A 7193-nucleotide genomic window follows, 5' to 3' on the forward strand; every position below is an offset into this window, starting at 1 on the left:
AGAAGAGAGGCAAGAGGATTCTGGGCCATGCTGGAGGGATCTGGCTTATCGCCCGGCATGTTAAGTACTAGAGGTGTGACTAAATGGCTGAACGCTGCAACAAATTAATAAGGTCAAACAGCCCCGGATGAGCAGCCGTGGATATGAAGGAATGTGGAAATGACTTTTCGATGTGAACGAACCTGCATTATCATCCATGAGCGAGCAGCGATTTCAGCTCGGATCAGAGATTCCCCTTGTCTTTAATACTTACGTTGTCACTGCATGTCTGTGCATGCGAGGATGATCATAGAAGAATGCTGGAACTACTCGATATTGCATTTATTTCAAATACTGGGGAGGATTGCGTGCAGACGGTGCTAATGATGGCCGATTTAACGATTCCACTTAGCACGCAATTAACGATGCAGGAGAAAATAAGATATTTAAGTGTCGGAGAGGCTTTATTTGATTCATCCTCTCAGACGGACCCCACACGTCTTTCTTTCACTATCATTTAAGATCATTGTACTGCTGTAGAGCTGCAAGGTGAATGGGAGACAAGCCATGAATTTGCTTGAGAGGATTTTTTTGGGAATTCCGGGTAGGGTTGGGCGATTTGGCCTAAAATCAAAATCTCAATTAATTAAACATTTTAACTTTATAACGATTAATGAACGATTATTTTATTTACTTTATGTTTTTCCCTCATAGTTCACTCACAAGTTTTGTACATTAAATGTGTTCACATATTACAAGTGAGAGATTTCTGAATGAAGGGTACATTACTTGATTATAAAATAATTGAAGTAAACACACACTATCAGCTATCTATGATTATTTATTGAACATCAACAATGAACAACTGAAATTAAAGCACACATTGCCTAAAACATTGCTCTCCACGCCGCCCACCCTTGTCACTGCTACCAAACCGACCAATCACAAAACTTATGTTACATTGGGCTTGGGCGGTAATACGGTATATCGGATCTAAAAATAGCAACGGTTTCAGTTTCAATACTGTTATACCGTCATAAAAAACAATGCATTTATATAGCAGATAAGTTTAAATATTATTTATTTAATGCCTTAAAATGCGTATGCATGATTGTCATCATGGGACAGTGTGGAGGAGAGAGAAAGAGGAGAGAAAAGATGGCGAGTCACGCACAAAATTACCTGGTCTTGAAAAAGAACACAACCAACCTCTGCAGTTTGGCAGTATTTTGGGTTTCGACTGAATGAGAAGGGACGTAAATACGAACAAGACAATTTGCAAATTGTGTAACTAACAAGTGACAGCGAACCTAAAGACGCATATATGGTATTCAGTTTCTGAATTGCTTAGGCACAGGCCAACAGTTTGGTGGCGCAGTCTGAGCCTTACATCATAACTTTTTATTATGCACGGAAACACCGTATACCGAGATAAAATAGGGAAGAGGTTTGATGTTATCAAAATTTGGATACCACCCAAGCCTATGCTACATGTCGTTGTGATGTGTAGTTTTATTTTTAAGAGAGGTGTGCGGGTATGCGAGGCTGCGCCGGACCATACACGTTTGCTTGGCAGTATAATATCAGAATAATATAATAAGTATAAATCATAATATAGACCATTTTGATGGATGTAAACAATAATAATGGTCCCAACGTATTTCCTGGTTCACATTACTAATTTCTAAAGCTTCCGAGAATCCCAAAACGTCCAAATGTTGATGAATAATGTCATGATAGCTTGATATATGATAGTTTTAACGTTAAGATATGATGAAATCACCTCTTGTTAGAGTTATGAAATAATTTGGCAACAGGCAGGATACGTTTATAGGCCAATAACATCACCTCATTGAAATGGTTTATAATAAGTATAAATTAGCCTTGACAAAGTGGGGTCACATGACTCCACACAGGGAAAGTAATAGAAAACATTGTCCTGGAAAAATTAGATTCGGATTTCGATAACACTCCGATTAATCCTCCAGCCCTAATTCCGGGTTTTAAAAATAGAAAAGCAAGATAAAAGTCTTTAAAAGCTGCATTTTTTAAATTTCGCAAAACAAAATACTGTGAAAATGATTCGTGTTGACATGAATCTACAAAAGCTACTGTGAAAAAGCTGCATAATGCATGCCGAGCCAGTAAACAGCAATGTTCACTCATTCATTCATTCATTCATTCATTCATTTTCCTTTAGCTTAGTCGCTTATTTATCAGGGGTCACCACAGTGGAATGAACCACCTACTATTCCAACATATGTTTTACGCACATGCCCTTCCATCTGCAACCCAGTACTGGGAAACACCCATACACTCTTGCATTCACACACGCACTCATACCCTACAACCAATTCTATTTACCCAATACACCTATACTGCATGTCTTTGGACTGTCGGGAAAAACACAGAAGGAAACCCACGTGAATACGGGGAGAACATGCAAACTCCACACATAAATGTCAACAGGCCCACTCTGGACTCGAACCAGCGACCTTCCTGCTGTAAGGTAACAGTGCTGACCACTGAGCCACCACGTCACCCGATGGCAATGTTATTTTTGTAAACACACACGTTCGTGCCCACAGACTTAACATGTAAAATCCATGCAAATGATCTCCACCCGCTTATTAAGTTGTGACGTTTGGAATACTGTTTCCGGCTCCAAGCCGCTACTCATTTGAATTGAAAAAATATTTGTTCATGACCACTTTTAAGTCATATCACACATTATAGTGAATTTCTTATAAAATCCACAGTCTCTGGACTTTCTGCATCACAGACATCAATATTTAAACAATATATAATATATTTATCCCTTGCAATATTTTCATCCCTTTCTGGCCATCTGATATTAGGCATGGATATATATTGCGATTATGATTATCGAAAGCATTATAGAGCTTTGTAAAGGTTTATTAGTACCATTTGTTGAGCCTTCTCGTACAGTTTGATAGAGATTTGAACCAGTAAGTTGCGTTAGAGCTAGGCGATGTGGCAAAAATGCAATCTCAATAATTATTTTCCATATTGAACGAAAACGATATGTATTTAAATACAAGTTGTTATTGCTTTTTCAGATTTAAAAGAGTACCCCAACAATAACTAAAGCCATAAAAATTAGAGGGTTCATTAAATGGCATAACATATTTTCAAATGATAATTTTCAGTGGCTGTAAATTCAGTAATATCAACACACTTCCAGATTCCCATTGTTGCACATTTCGGCTGTGTGATTGGCTCTTAGACCCATATAGAGAAGTTGAGAGTTCATCTTTGTTATTGACATAAATTTTATTGTAATTCGATATGATATCATTTATCGGCCCAGCCCTACATGACGTCAGAATTAACAAGCGGATAATTTCACAGAATCTGGTTTTTGTAGTTTACAATTTTATTGTCAAAAGTTTGCAATTTCAGTCCACCCAAAAAAATGCAACTGGTGAATCATTAGATGGACAAAACTGACCAAAAGAGGCATGTCTGTGACAAAATGTAGCAATAGTAACTGTGCAAAACACCATAGTGTTTAAAAAATAGACTATGACAGAATGTAACCTGATTCAATCATTCATTCTATTTTCTTCGGCTTATTCCTAAAGATTCATCGGGGGTCGTCACAGCAATATGAACCTCCAATTTATCCAGCATATGTTTTACACAGCAGATGCACTTCCAGCTGCAACCCAGTACTAGGAAACACCCATATACTCTCACATTTAAACACACACACACACACACACACACACACACACACACTACGGCCAATTTAGTTTATTCAATTTACCTATACTGCATGACTGTGAGTGGAACTGGAGCACCCAGAGGAAACCCACACGAACAGGAAGAGAACATGCAAACTCCACACAGAAATTACAATGATTCAATGTAGTGAAATTTTTTTAAGCAAACATAAAATCAATTTACACTCATTTATAATAATGTTAGAAAGGTACATTATTTAAATGCACCCGGTGTTTATGTAAATATGACTTTGCAACTAATACAAACAAAACTTCCAAGAAAGAAAAAGGCACCAGTCAAAACCCCACAGGGGAAAATAATCTATTATTTATTTAGCCAATCATTTATATTCTCATCTGGCAGATACCAATAACATTAAAATTTACAATGCCACTACTGGGAAATCATGTTTCCACCATCCCTCACGGATCCTGTATTTAAGTAATGGTTTGCAAAAGATTTAAGAAATTTTCGGGACCTGCATTGGGATGGTCTGTTTTTGCAACTATGCACAACTTTCCTCTGAAATGGTGCTGTCAGAATCCCATTTTTTATTTTTATTTTTTTTATTCTTACAGGCTAGACATTGCTCTGCTACTTTATTCTTAGGTTACCCATTTCTGCCAAAGCTACAGGTACGAGAAGAGTTACTGCAACTAAACTCGCAACACAAATCCCAAATTTCTAAAATCTTTTGGTGCATTTTAAGCTTGGATGATTGTTTTCTTACTAAAATTAAAATATCTTGGGAAAATGAATTGGGACTATGTTTTGAGGAAAAATGGTGGCTTGGTGCGCTGCAGAGAATACGTTCTAGTACAACTTGTGCTCGCCTTTAAATACAATTTAAAGTATTTCATAGAATCCATTTCTCAAAAACCAGGCTGAAATGTAAAATTTTTCCCAATATCGATGACAGATGTGACAAATGTCATGCACCAAGGTGTAATTTAAGTCATATTTTCTTTATGTGCCCTCTGTTACTGAATTATTGGATTAATTATTTTACAATTATGTCCAAGGTGTTGCAGGTAAATATAGACCCATCCCCTGATGTTGCCATTTTTGCGGTTCCAAAGATTTGGTCCCAATTCAATTCTAAACAGCTTGATATTTTGGCTTTTACCTCACTATTAGCCAGGCATCGTATTCTACTGGAAATCAAATAAGCCTCCAACTACATCACAATGGCTTGTAGATACCATGCATTTCTAAAATTGGAAAAGGTTAGATGCTCTGGGAAAACTAATTTCTTTAAAAAGTGGTAATGTTTTATAACTTTAACTCATAAGGTATTGCCTTCCATTTAATAGATGCACACTCCTTCCCTTTTTGATTTATTTATTTTGTAGTAATTTAATTTGTTTGCTTTCTCTAATACTATTTTACACTGTTTAATTGTAAATTTTTACTTTCAACATTGACAAAGTATCTGAACATTTGATTGTGATAGATGGTTGTAATTTTCTATACACTTATTACTCTTGTTTTCATTTTTCTTTTTCTCTGTTATTATTATTATTTTTGTTAGTTTTTTCCCATTTTTATTTAAAAAAAATGTTCTTCTCTTTTGTAAAAAAACAACAAAGATAATGATATGTAACTATTTGTACTGATATAGTGTTTGTTTTTTCACAATAAACAACTTTACCATAAAAATACACATTTATCGGCCAATACTGATATACTGTACATCACTAATCTGGATATGATCCATTTTTTTACGATAACAAAGTCAACATTATTAATAAAAAATAACAGTAAAATGGCATCAATGGTTCATTGATGAACCTGTAAAGTCCACAAAACGTTCTTAAAATTAATAAAATGTTCCACAAACAATGTAATAACTGTACAATTTAAAAACTATTCATTGAAAGGTTGGGGAAAAAAAGGGGTTTTTAGTAGCATCACCGCAAAAAAAAAAAAAAAAAAAACCAGCGGAAGCTTTATTATTAGGAGATATTTTTGGATGCAAGTCCACTAAACAGTATTTTGTCCATTTCTAGAAGTACACAAACATATTACATGACTTCAAATCTAGCAAAACGAAATGCCACAAAACTCACATAGGGGTTTTGCAAACGGGATCTAATTTCAAAGAATAGCATGGCTTCAGCTTTGTCCTTATTTATACAAGCCACAACAACCACAGTATCAAGTTATTACAAGAGGAAGAAAAAACTACAACAAATGTGCCAAAAACCAACGCATACTCTCTCAAGACCACAAGTTACTAACAAAATCGCTTTCCTCCACACTTATTGCATACTTCTGTCCTAAATGAGCAACACATTTCTTCTAACGTTACATCCGTGGGTTTTACTTTTCAAACCATTTAATTATCACCAAAATAAACATGTTCAGTGCATGAAAAATAGATCATAATTATAATTACTTGCCTTTGTCCTGTAGCAAAACAGCTGGCAAAACAGTGACAACTACTGTCTGAATTAAGACGAAGTAAATCTAGCATGTAAATGAGTTTTAAATAGCAACATTGCATCAAACTGTCATGAGTTGGTAAGTGAACTAGAAGCACAGGTTTTGAAGTGAACACGATCAAAGTGAAGAAATAATCAATTAATCACGATACAAACGAACGCAGTGGGACTGGAAGCGAATGTGTTTGATTTGTTTTATAAATCAGACGAGAATTCGCCATTGAGCCGCTGATTTGGCGTGTCTCTTCACTTCCCACCCTTTAAAGGCAAATCACTTCACACGGAGTAAAATGTCGGCTGTTTTCAGGCTGTTTTGCTTTTCCTGAGGTGTCATGTGGCTGTCAGTTTGGCGGTGGAGATTGAGAAGTTACCTTGTAAACAGTCCCATCCTCCCCGCGGACGCTCCGAGCTCGTGCGCTGCTCTCATTCCCCTGTGCAACAATACAGCACGACCCGACAGACAGGTGACGTCATCTATTTCAGGATTTGGCCTGACGCTAGAGCGCATGCGCAAAAGACAGAGACGCATGACTGGGAAATGTAGGATGGGAAGAGAGAATGGGGGAAACGATGACTGACAAATGTAACAGAGATTGGAACGTACACTATATATTTTTGAATAAAATTATATAAAACACAATATTAAAATATAAAGTATAGGCAACATTTCATTTTAATTCAATTCAAGTTTATTTGTATAGCGCTTTTCACAATTATAGTTTCAAAGCAGCTTTAAAAAAGGTGCACATTATTGCATTAAAATAAAAATTATTATATTATTATTATGATTATTTACACGGTGACATGGTGGCGCAGTGGGTAGCACGATCGCCTCACAATAAGAAAGACACTAGTTCGAGCCCCAGCTAGGTCAGTTGGCATTTCTGTGTGGAGTTTGCATGTTCTTTCCATGTTCGTATGGGTTTCTTCCGGGTGCTCCGGTTTCCCCCACAAGTCCAAAGACATGCACTAGATTAATAAAGGCACTAAGCTGAAAAGAAAATGAATGAATGAACATTTAAA

At 36.3% G+C, this 7193-nt stretch overlaps 1 protein-coding gene across 2 annotated transcripts in view; it reads right to left on the reverse strand.

Annotated features, from left to right (window-relative positions):
* Window positions 1–6620, reverse strand: part of daam1a (dishevelled associated activator of morphogenesis 1a) — a 133128-nt gene extending 126508 nt beyond the window's left edge. For both annotated transcript variants that reach the window (XM_017351772.3, XM_017351771.3), the window contains exon 1: window positions 6542–6620. The gene's annotated coding sequence lies outside the window, so the exon portion shown is untranslated. The remainder of the gene's footprint in view (window positions 1–6541) is intronic.
* Between the last annotated feature and the right edge of the window lie 573 nt (window positions 6621–7193).

The sequence above is a fragment of the Danio rerio genome, chromosome 17 (assembly GCF_049306965.1).
Source record: "Danio rerio strain Tuebingen ecotype United States chromosome 17, GRCz12tu, whole genome shotgun sequence".
Lineage (NCBI taxonomy): Eukaryota > Metazoa > Chordata > Actinopteri > Cypriniformes > Danionidae > Danio > Danio rerio.